Source organism: Bufo bufo, chromosome 6 (assembly GCF_905171765.1).
Source record: "Bufo bufo chromosome 6, aBufBuf1.1, whole genome shotgun sequence".
In the NCBI taxonomy this organism is placed as follows: domain Eukaryota; kingdom Metazoa; phylum Chordata; class Amphibia; order Anura; family Bufonidae; genus Bufo; species Bufo bufo.
This window is the reverse complement of record NC_053394.1, coordinates 144947615-144960938: the sequence shown is the minus strand read 5'-3', so window position 1 is coordinate 144960938 and position 13324 is coordinate 144947615.

Genomic DNA, 13324 nt, shown 5'->3' with positions numbered 1-13324 from the left:
CATCTCCCATGCTACAGTTAGCAAACTGCTTGCTAAGTTTTGCGAAACTGGTTCAGTTTTGATTTGCCAAAATGTGGACGCATGAAATCTGTCTTTAATGAAGAAACATCAGTGGCTGTCCTAGCTTCATTCAGCAAGAGCCCACAGCGTAGCACTCGCCGCATGTCACTGGAGAGTGGCATTAGTCGAACATCCCTTCGGCGGATATTAGCTACTCACAAATGGCACCCTTACAAACTCCAGCTACTGCAGCATCTCAACGAGGATGACCCAGATCGGCGCACTGAATTTGCAGAATGGGCAAAACAAAAATTGGAACAGGACCCTCAGTTTACGCAGAAGATTTTGTTCAGTGATGAGGCAAACTTTTATGTGAATGGTGAAGTTAACAAACAAAACCACCGCTATTGGTCTGACACTAACCCACATTGGATAGATCCCTCCAAGACTGTTGGAACAAAAAAATTGATGGTATGGTGTGGTATATGGGGTACAAAGATAGTGGGGCCATTCTTCATCAATGGAAACCTCAAGGCCACTGGATATGCGAAATTACTACATGATGATGTGTTTCTCTCTTTATGCACTGAAGATGGCATGTTCCCTGAGTTTTTCCAGCAAGATGGTGCACCACCACATTATGGGTGTCAGGTCCGAGCATTCCTAGATGAACAGTTTCCTGGAAAGTGGATTGGTCGTCGTGGGCCAGTTGAATGGCCCCCAAGGTCTCCCGATCTGACCCCCTTAGACTTTTATCTTTGGGGTCATCTGAAGGCAATTGTCTATGCTGTGAAGATGTGCAGCACCTGAAACTACGGATACTGGAAGCCTGTGCTAGCATTTCTCCTGCGGTGTTGCTATCAGTGTGTGAAGAGTGGGAGAAGAGGGTTGCATTGACAATCCAACACAATGGGCAGCACATTGAACACATTTTATAAAGGGTCAGAAACTTTTAAATAACTCATGAAAGAATAACGTTACGTTAAAACCAAGCACACCATTGTTTTTCTTGTGAAATTCCCAATAAGTTTGATGTGTCACATGACCCTCTTCCTATTGAAAAAACTAAAGTTGGATTCAAAATGGCCGACTTCAAAATGGCCACCATGGTCACCACCAATCTTGAAAGGTTTCCTCCCTCACATATACTAATGTGCCACAAACAGGAAGTTAATATCACCAACCATTCCCATTTTATTAAGGTGTATCCATATAAATGGCCCACCCTGTACATCCATTCCTTCTGACAACCATCCTCTATATCATGACTAAGAGGTTGTCACTGCTCGCTGTTACTGACATCTCTTTGTATAATTTAATAATTATATAATTGCATTGCGATCAGCTGTTACTCAACTGCCCCAGATTCAGCACCATCCCTGGCCCTGCCTTCCGCACTGATCTATACACAGTGCTCAATCAGCGCATTATATAGGGATCAGGAAGCAATTGCTTCCTCCTCGGGTCCCAGTGGTCATGTGGTTTCCGGGGGTTGGGAGTCTTAGCAGACCCATATCAGCTCTGCAGAGAGGTTGTATTGCCTTGTACAACCTCTCTGAGGGTTGTATTTTCCCTATAATTGGGGTTAATATGCTAGCAACAGTTACAGGAGAAATCAGAAATAAAAAACTAATTTTAATATTAAATGTTCCCTAACAGTCTTGTATGACCTTATTGGGGGAGGGGCACAAAGCATAAAATAAATAAAACAAAATTATATACACTGCTCAAAAAAATAAAGGGAACACTTAAACAACACAATGTAACTCCAAGTCAATCACACTTCTGTGAAATCAAACTATCCACTTAGGAAGCAACACTGAGTGACAATCAATTTCACATGCTGTTGTGCAAATGGAATAGACAACAGGTGGTAATTATAGGCAATTAGCAAGACACCCCCAATAAAGGAGTGGTTCTGCAGGTGGTGAACACAGACCACTTCTCAGTTCCTATGCTTCCTGGCTGATGTTTTGGTCACTTTTGAATGCTGGCGGTGCTTTCACTCTAGTGGTAGCATGAGACTGAGTCTACAACCCACACAAGTGGCTCAGGTAGTGCAGCTTATCCAGGATGGCACATCAATGCGAGCTGTGGCAAGAAGGTTTGCTGTGTCTGTCAACGTAGTGTCCAGAGCATGGAGGCGCTACCAGGAGACAGGCCAGTACATCAGGAGACGTGAAGGAGGACGTAGGAGGGCAACAACCCAGCAGCAGGACCGCTACGTAGGAGGGCAACAACCCAGCAGAAGGACCGCTACCTCCGCCTTTGTGCAAGGAGGAACAGGAGGAGCACTGCCAGAGCCCTGCAAAATGACCTCCAGCAGGCCACAAATGTGCATGTGTCTGCTCAAACGGTCAGAAACAGACTCCATGAGGGTGATATGAGGGCCCGACGTCCACAGGTGGGGGTTGTGCTTACAGCCCAACACCGTGCAGGATGTTTGGCATTTGCCAGAGAACACCAAGATTGGCAAATTTGCCACTGTCGCCCTGTGCTCTTCACAGATGAAAGCAGGTTCACACTGAGCACATGTGACAGACGTGACAGAGTCTGGAGACGCCGTAGAGAACGTTCTGCTGCCTGCAACATCCTCCAGCATGACCGGTTTGGCATTGGGTCAGTAATGGAGTGGGGTGGCATTTCTTTGGAGGGCCGCACAGCCCTCCATGTGCTCGCCAGAGGTAGCCTGGCTGCCATTAGGTACTGAGATGAGATCCTCAGACCCCTTGTGAGACCATATGCTGGTGCGGTTGGCCCTGGGTTCCTCCTAATGCAAGACAATGCTAGACCTCATGTGGCTGGAGTGTGTCAGCAGTTCCTGCAAGACGAAGGCATTGATGGTATGGACTGGCCCGCCCGTTCCCCAGACCTGAATCCAATTGAGCACATCTGGGACATCATGTCTCGCTCTATCCACCAACGTCATGTTGCACCACAGACTGTCCAGGAGTTGGCAGATGCGTTAGTCCAGGTCTGGGAGGAGATCCCTCAGGAGACCGTCCACCACCTCATTAGGCGCATGCACAGGCGTTGTAGGGAGGTCATACAGGCACGTGGAGGCCACACACACTACTGAGCCTCATTTTGACTTGTTTTAAGGACATTACATTAAAGTTGGATCAGCCTGTAGTGTGTTTTTCCACTTTAATTTTGAGTGTGACTCCAAATCCAGACCTCCATGGGTTTGAAAAATTTGATTTCCATTTTTTAATTTTTGTGTGATTTGTTGTCAGCACATTCAACTATGTAAAGAACAAAGTATTTCAGAAGAATATTTAATTAACTCAGATCTAGGATGTGTTATTTTTGTGTTCCCTTCATTTTTTTAGCAGTGTATATACACTCACCTAAAGAATTATTAGGAACACCTGTTCTATTTCTCATTAATGCAATTATTTAGTCAACCAATCACATGGCAGTTGCTTCAATGCATTTAGGGGGGTGGTCCTGGTCAAGACAATCTCCTGAACTCCAAACTGAATGTCAGAATGGGAAAGAAAGGTGATTTAAGCAATTTTGAGCGTGGCATGGTTGTTGGTGCCAGAGGGGCCGGTCTGAGTATTTCACAATCTGCTCAGTTACTGGGATTTTCACGCACAACCATTTCTAGGGTTTGCAAAGAATGGTGTGAAAAGGGAAAAACATCCAGTATGCGGCAGTCCTGTGGGCAAAAATGCCTTGTGGATGCTAGAGGTCAGAGGAGAATGGGCCGACTGATTCAAGCTGATAGAAGAGCAACGTTGATTGAAATAACCACTCGTTACAACCGAGGTATGCAGCAAAGCATTTGTGAAGCCACAACACGCACAACCTTGAGGCGGATGGGCTACAACAGCAGAAGACCCCACCGGATACCACTCATCTCCACTACAAATAGGAAAAAGAGGCTACAATTTGCACGAGCTCACCAAAATTGGACTGTTGAAGACTGGAAAAATGTTGCCTGGTCTGATGAGTCTCGATTTCTGTTGAGACATTCCAATGGTAGAGTCCGAATTTGGCGTAAACAGAATGAGAACATGTATCCATCCTCTGATGGCTACTTCCAGCAGGATAATGCACCATGTCACAAAGCTCAAATCATTTCAAATTGGTTTCTTGAACATGACAATGAGTTCACTGTACTAAAATGGCCCCCACAGTCACCAGATCTCAACCCAATAGAGCATCTTTGGGATGTGGTGGAACGGGAGCTTCGTGTGCTGGATGTGCATCCCTCAAATCTCCATCAACTGCAAGATGCTATCCTATCAATATGGGCCAACATTTCTAAAGAATGCTATCAGCACCTTGTTGAATCAATGCCACGTAGAATTAAGGCAGTTCTGAAGGCAAAAGGGGGTCCAACACCATATTAGTATGGTGTTCCTAATAATTCTTTAGGTGAGTGTATATATAAAAAAAGGTTGCATTGCAGCTTTTATCTCTCCCCCCAGCTACCATAACCTATGTGTCTCATATATCAAAACGACCAATATGGAAAGGAGACCTACGGTAATGAAAAAAAATTTTTTGCTGCATGTTGTGCTATTAGCAAAAATAAATTGTGAAAAACTATTTTCCTGGTTAATAAAAATAAAAATCAACAAATATTAAAATTTATGAAAATTACTTAAAAATAAAGCCATGTGTGACCTTTTAAAATTAAAAGTTGTAAAATTTATTTACATAACCAAATGAAAAAAAAAAGTTATGGCCTTCAAAGACGCATGTGCTAAAAAAAGGAAAATGCTTTTGGTCAGGAAGGGGGGTAAATGGCCCAGTCTGGAACTGGTTAACCACCCAGCTCTGCTACACCAGGGCCATCTATCCATGGTTCTATAAGATTAGCCCTACTGGATAAGCAGCTTAGCAGATACACCTCGCCAGGTGAGTACTTAAAGGGGTTATCTAGAAATTTATGTTGATGACGAGGAATGTATCAGGATAGGTCATTAATATCAGATCAGTGGGGGTCTGATGCCCGGGACCCCCACAGATCAGCTGTTAGTAGAGCCCGGAGCTCTGTGAGCTCGTCTTAAGCTATGTGACGCGTGGCAGGTCCCAGTGTTTAGGAATGCCAAGTGGTATCATGTGGCCCTAATGGTTTGTGACACGGATACTTTCGCTCCCAGGGGTTAAGCTCTGCAACAAAGGAGTTGCAGTTGGTGGAGTAAGTAGAGTCCAGACTTGATAAAGTTTAATGTTTTTTTATTGAATAAACTTGTGTCATCCAAACAATACTTGATCTTTCTTTTGGCACCAGCAGGCTAAGGGTAAAATGGCAGGTAAATTTGAATACTTAGGTTTATCCCTGCTGCTGTGCTATTCTCTGGCTTCAGTCTGGTTCCTATCAGCTTTAGTTACTGGTTCTTGTGAGAATGAGGTACCCTGTGACCTGTCTTTGGCTCCATTCTGCCTCTCAGAGGTAGAAAGTCCTTTTATATATCAGGAATGGGTTGATCTCTGAGCTACTTTCCAAAAGCTCCTGAAGCAGTGAGGGGGAAATGCTCCATCACCACACCACTTAACCCTCTAGCTCCAACTCTCCACTCCACTTCTCTACTTTCGACTCCACTAAAGCTTCATCCAATCCATCCCTTGGTAGGAAGCAGGACTCGCCCACTTCTGCTCAAAAGGGGGAAAATAGAATGGTAAGTTCTATTCTATCTAAAGGTGCTCTCTGCCAGAGACACTGCCACCCACTGGACAATACAGTACATAACAGTTACATAGCAATATTATTAAGGCACAGTATCAGAGGATCTGGAATTAAATACACAGATGACATTCTTTGCTACCCCTTAGAGGCAGTAGCTAGGTGTAAGAATGGTAGTGCCCGCTCTGGGGTACTACAGATGTCACTATGATTCAAGTCAATGGGGCTGAGCTACAGTACCAAGCACAGCCGCTATACTATGTACAGTGCTGTGCTTGGAAAGTGACTGTGAGCTTGCTGTGCTCACGAGAGCTCCGGTGAGCATGGCGGCTCCCTGAAACAGCTGATGATAACTATGATACCTATTCCTGGATAACCCATTTACTATCAGCCATGAGATCCACATACAGTGTACCACTGTAACAATTATTCCATCTATTTCTGCGGACAGACAGTTTTTATAAAATAAGAGAGTTGTCACAACACCGCCCCTGTTGCAAAAATTACTGAATATAATTTTGTTCACGTTCCTGACAATAACATGCCATAATATATTGTATTATTATCAGATAGCACACAATGTCTTATACATTTCAGTTCTACATAGGCAAGAGTCCTAAGATGTTTCTCCGTCGACCATCTAATGATCTGTCCAGTATGACAATGCAGTGCCTCCTTCTACCTGCACACATCAATCACCGGTCGTGAAGCCACAAATAACAAAGTGATGTGTCATGTAACCATAACTGAGACTTGCCGGCAAAGCAAGATTATTATGTCAACATATAGATTTTTCTATGGAATGGAAGAAGTTCCATTTATCAAGACAATGCATTACAATAAGATAATCCCAGCACATGCCGATACTTGTAATTGGAGTGTCTTACCATTTAACATGAGCATTCATCTGCAGGAGACAACATTGAGAGAATTTTCACTGACTTTGAAAACAAAACTTCAACTACGAAATTATATATACAGACAGAGATGCAGTTTGTGTTCTTAAAGGGGCTATCCCATGAAAAATTTTACTATGTAATTAAGAGGAATTTCAAATGATGTATATTTGCATTATACAGACTACTGCAACATTCTCCTCTGTGGCCTTCCATCTAGCACTCTCGCACCCCTCCAATCTATCCTCAACTCTGCTGCCCGACTAATCCACCTCTCACCCTATTACTCCTCTGCCTCTCCCCTCTGCCAATCCCTTCACTTGCACCCCATTGCCCAGCAAATTCACTTCAAAGTACTAACAAATACATACAAGGCCGTCCATAATCTGTCCCCTCCCTACATCTCGGAGCTACTTTCCCGATACACCCCCACACACACTCTCCGATCCTCACAAGACCTCCTTCTCTCCTCTCCTCTTATCGCCTCTTTCCACAATCGACTCCAAGATTTCTCCCGTGCATCCCCCACACTCTGGACCTCGCTACCCCAACATATCAGACTCTCACCTACAGTGGAATCCTTCAAAAGAAACCTGAAAACCCACCTCTTCAGACAAGCCTACAACCAGTGACCCTGCTGCCTCTATACCGCCATGACCAACATCACCCACAACTACTGTGTCCTTCTCCCATACCATGTAGATTGTAAGCCCTCACGGGCAGGGTCCTCTCTCCTTCTGTAACAGTTTGTAACTTGTCTTGTTTATGATTAGTGCAATTGTCTGTATTATATATGTGCACCGCTTATCATATGTACAGCGCTATGGAATGAATGGCGCTTTAATAATAAATAATAATAATAATACAGATGTAGTAGAGTTAGGCTCCATTCACACGTCCGCAAATGGGTCAGCATCCGTTCCGCAATTTTGCGGAACGGGTGCGGACCCATTCATTTTCTATAGGGACGGAATGGATGCGGACAGCACACAGTGTGCTGTCAGCATCCGCATTTGCGGAGCATGGCCCCGATCTTCAGGTCCGCAGCTCCGCAAAAGATAAAACATGTCCTATTCTTGTCCGCAGCTTGCGGACAAGAATAGGCATTTCTATAGGGGTGCTGGGCGGGTGTGTTGCGGATCTGCAATTTGCGGGTCCGCAACACACCACGGACGTGTGAATGGAGCCTTAAGGCAAGAAAGTTCTCCAGATAAGCAAATAAGGGAGTAAAAATAAGTTATAAATTTGTGGTATAATTTAAGGGAATGTCTGAGTTTGACAATACCTTTGGTGCTTGTGGATCTTCCAAAGAAGAGATGATTGTAGGGGTCTTTCTGTCAGAAGCCCCTATGATAACTCCAAGGATGTCCATTAAAATACTGGCTGTCACTTAAAACTACATCACATTAATGGATTTCTATTGTTTCGGTGAATGCCTGTAGTTTTCCGGAGAACTGCAATGGAAGAGGCTTGGGTGTTATACATGGAGGGTTCTGAGCAGGGCTGCCCTGCATTAACACAACATGGCCTAATAAGCCAGATGCAAAGGTGTTTTGCACTTTTTGTCCATATGTACCAGCCAGAAGAGATATGGATGGTAGGGTTTAGCAGGGACAGGGCTGTTCCTCAGCTCTTGGTAGGAGTAGACTTGTCCTGCGTCCGTTGTAGCTGCTGAAAGGAAAGGAATCTCACTTCAGAGCTCTTACTCCTGGGAACAATATAGGATTCTCCAGAGAGACCAACACCATTCTGCTTCAGGAAAGCACTTTTTTGAATCCTACTGGTGTAGTAAGCTGCATTTACATTTATATAAGAAGATATATAACGCAAGTTTGACCGCGACGCGTGGTTGATTAAGTGTGGGGTTGTGTAAGTGTGTGACTTAAGATTAAGTGACTTTAGATTCAGGGACTTCAGTGGGGGACTGCAATTAGCCAGTTTCTTAGTACTACATTGTATTGTATTTTTCGCTTTTGTGGTGTAATCCCCATTTAGTATGTGTTGCACAATTGACAACGCAGTCCAGCGCACATCTTGCATGATGTATGCAGTCCTGGAACAGCCGTTCGAGGGTGTATATCTTTGTTCAAGATTTGAGCAAATTATTTGTTTGGAATCGCAAATCAAGTCTCTAAACGGGCAAGTTGCAACACTGAGAGGCATTGACAATTTGCAAAGAGTTTGCTTCTCACCAAGCAAGCACTCTTTGGGGTAGATGAGGGGGAGGGTGACAGAGAGGAGGCTGAGGAAAGTGAGGTACCTAGCTGGGTAACAGATAGAAAGCGGGGTAGAGGGAAGAGTGCCAGGGAGGCTAGCCATGATCTGACACACCCCAACAAATTTGCACGTTTGGCAGATGAGGGGGATGTCAGTCAAGGGATGGCACTGCTGCAGCTGGACACTTCCTCTGCCAGTCAGGGGAATGTCAGCTCCAGTAAGCAGGGGACCAGGAGAGCAGGGCAGGCCAGACAGGTGCTGGTAGTGGGAGACTCCATTATTAGGGGAACAGATAGGGCAATCTGTCACAAAGACACTGATCGCTGAACAGTGTGCTGTCTTTCTGGCGCTAGAGTTCGACACATCGCGGATCGGGTTGACAGATTACTGGGAGGGGCTGGAGAAGATCCAGCGGTCATGGTCCATATCGGAACCAATGACAAAGTTAGAGGTAGGTGGAGAGTCCTTAAAAATGATTTCAGGGATTTAGGTCAAAAGCTTAGGGCAAGTACCTCAAAGGTAGTATTTTCCGAAATACTACCTGTACCACGAGCCACACAAGAAAGGCAGCGGGAGATTAGGGAGATTAACAAGTGGCTCAAGAACTGGTGTAGGAAGGAGGGGTTTGGGTTCCTGTAGAACTGGGCCGACTTCTCTATCGGCTACAGGCTCTATCGTAGGGACGGGCTGCACCTCAATGGGGAAGGGGCTGCTGTGTTGGGGAGAAAGATGGCTAGAAGGTTGGAGGAGTGTTTAAACTAGGGACTGGGGGGAGGGAAATTACATTATAGGAGGGGAAGATAGTGCAGATAGAGACCGGCGGCAAGGTAGTTGGACTAGGGGAGGAATGGAAGGAGGGACTAGAACAGTTCAGGGAGGAACAAAAATAAACTTCAAAAAAGCAAAATTTAGCCAACTAAGAGAGGCCATAGGCCTAACTAACTGGGACAAAGTCCTCAAAAATAAAAATACAGCCACAAAATGGGATATCTTTAAAAGCATCCTAAAATCTCATTGTAAGAGGTACATACCATATGGGAATAAAAGGTTAAGGAACAAAAAGAAACCAATGTGGATAAATAGAACTGTAAAGAAAACAATAAATGACAAAAAGAAAGCATATAAATCACTAAAACAGGAGAGTAGCACAGAAGCACTGAAAAACTATAAGGAAAAAAATAAAACATGTAAAAAACAAATAAAAGCGGTCAAACTAGAGACCGAGAGATTAATTGCTAAAGAGAGTAAAACTAACCCTAAAATGTTCTTCAATTATATAAATGTTATAAAGTATAAATCTGAAGGTGTCAGCCCTTTAAAGAGTAATGAAGGGGGAGTCGCAGAGAGCGACGAGGAGAAATGTTTTTCTCCGAAGTATTCACTGAGGAAAATAAACTGAAATGCTGAATGTAAAAATAAATTCCCCATTAAAAGTGTCCTGTCTGACCCAGGAAGAAGTACAACAGCGACTTAAAAAGATTAAAATAGACAAATCGCCAGGACTGGATGGCATACACCCCGTATCCTAAGGGAATTAAGTAATGTCATAGCCAGACCCTTTTTTCTGATATTTGCAGACTCTATACTGACAGGAAATGTCCCACAGGATTGGCGCATAGCAAATGTGGTGCCAATATTCAAAAAGGGTCCAAAAACAGAGCCTGGAAACTATAGGCCGGTAAGTTTAACATCTGTTGTGGGTAAACTGTTTGAAGGTTTTCTGAGAGATGCCATCTTATAGGATCTTAACGGAAATAAGCAAATAACGCCCTATCAGCATTGCTTCATGAGGGATCGGTCATGCCAAACTAATTTAATCAGTTTCTATGAGGAGGTAAGTTCTAGACTTGACAGCGGCGAATCAATGGATGTCGTATAGGAGAACTGTATAGGGTCCAGAGGAGGGCAACTAAAGTAATAACTGGAATGGGGCAACTACAGTACCCTGAAAGATTATCAAAATTAGGGTTATTCACTTTAGAAAAAAGTACCAAGCTACAATTATTCAACCTGCCACCATACCTCTTCAACTGGTGACCGAAGCTGCACTTAGAATTTTCTGTAACCGGATGTACAAGTTATATTTTTTGCACTAAGTAAAAAGACACTGTTATACGTTTACTTATGACTTGATTCTTCAAACTACATTTTGAGAGCACTAGTCCCTAAGGAGCAATGGCCTGAGAAAGTACACTGTGACACTACACCTCATCAGGGCCATTACCATTCACATTTTGTATTTTCTCCTCTCCCACCCCATGCCTGGACCCCTGGCATGTTCTGTTTACTATGTTAAGTAGCTTTTCCATAGACCTTTACAGATTATTAAAAGCAAAATACCACAAGGTTCATAGTAGGGAGGGATCCCAAACCTTATAGAGGGACCCACATGGGATTATAGTCATCCCTGTTCTGAATCCATAAATTTTATTGCTTTGAGGAAGGTTTTTACACTTCAATGCTGTGTACCATCTCTGGTACATACATCACACAGGAGGACTGGGGCTGCTGCATACACTCTCCGGCTCCCCTGATCTTTAAAACAGCAGACTCCCAGCAGTCATGGCTCCCGCTGCACGGGTCAGCGCGCACCATTTTTAAACACCCAGCCACTGATGTAAATTTGCTATCAGCAGTAGGGAAAGGGTTAACTTCCAAGCCTTCACAAAAGTGGGAAGAATATGATTAGGCAGGGTGACCTGGGTATACCAGATTCTTGACAAATTAATTTGGAACTAATCAAATTTCTTGGTGAACTTCAGCCAATCGGCAGAATCAAATTTTTCAAAACTTCGCTCCTCTCTACTGACATCCTAAGGTGGATTCAATGGACATTTACTGTAAGCACATCAAGCTGTTCATAAAAGGTGCAGAGAGTTTGCCTGCCATCAGAGAGAACCACCATGTGGTGACTTTAGGCAATGTAATGCAAAGTATACACTCTATGCCTGGATGCTTATGTGTACATCAACTAAAGAAGTACAGTGTAAGCAAAAGTGCTCCGAATAGAAAAATGTGCCTGTTAAAGGGGTATGCAGGTTTTCTTGAAGTTATCCCCTATCCACAGGATAGGGGATAACTATTAGATTGGTGGGGGTCGTATTGCCGGGTCCACCTGGATCACTTGAACAGGGGCCTCGTACCTCCTGCAGCCCCCCCCCCCCCCCCCGAAATGAACCTAGCAGCCAGTCATGCATGCGACCGCTCCATTTATTTATATGGGAATTCCGGATATAGCCGAGTGCTGTACTCTGCTATCTCCGGAACTCCCATAGAATAACGTCAAACAACTGGAATACCGCTTTTAACTCAAATCATAGCCTTGTAAATTCTGTGCAAGTTGTGTTTGTGAAACATCTGCCATCCATGCATGCTGAACCTGTAATTAATGCACTTGAAATTTAATCTTCAGAGAAGAATTGCTTGCCACTGCACTGCACCTACAACCTCAGCTGTACCAGGCTGCCTTGCACCTGAAAATCCTCAGCAGGCAGGAGAACCCTAGCACCAGAGTCTGCCCTGAAAGGAAGAAAAGGTGCACCCTTCCCATCCCTGCACAGCGGCCCAGGGAGCTTCAGAAATGTGAATACAACTACTACACTCATCCAGCCACTCCCTCACATGTACGCCACTGCGGCCTGGTCAGCCTTCTTAGGACATCTTATAGTTACCCTAATTTAAAGGAGTCTATCTTTGGAGAGATTGTAAATATGAGACAGCTCCCCATACTGACTGTTGCCCTGGTATAATACTCGGTGTGGTCATTTTTCAAGAACTGACCGTAGAGGCTTTCACGTTCTGCAGAAATATCCACAAGACCTCAACAACTTATTGTATCTCTAAAAACTGCTCTCACAATCTGACTTTTGAATAATCTCCTCCTCTGTGCCAAACATTGATGGAAGCTTAGGAGCCGAGAGAACATTACAAAGTTTTAATCTCAGTCCTAGAACTTTTATAACTAAAAGATTGCATGCCATGTAAACTCATCACCCAATGGCAGAAAATTCTGCAGAGCTAAGATTTTCATACTTTTTAAAGCTCCTGATGTATTGCAAGCTTCGATAACAAATGGGGGTTCATGCATCAAACAGCGCACACAGGATTATGGCAGGTTGTATGGTATCCCAAGAAATGTATCACAGCACCTCGCCGATTTATTTTAAATCATGTGACAGCTGCTGCCATGGGGCGAGGCCAGGAGAGCTTCTAGCAGAGTGGGTGACTGGGTAAAGAGTGACTCTATAACGGCCACCTCGACTGGAGATAGGAATGTGCATGGTTGGACTGTGTATACTTATCTCAAGGTTATCTCTTGACAATCAGGGAAAGGTAACAAAGTTTTTCCATTCACCTTGTGAAGAGTGGACCCCTGAGCTAGGCATCTGTCATACTACAATGTACATATCTTTCAATCATTCCCTAACAGGTGTTCATATACAGTAAACTAGACTTACAGGTGCTCTTCTTTGTAAGAGCAATATAAACTAGAATGAATCAAAAAAATATAAATTGCTGCAAAAACTATAGCATAGCAAAACAATATACTTTACACAATTACACTTTTATT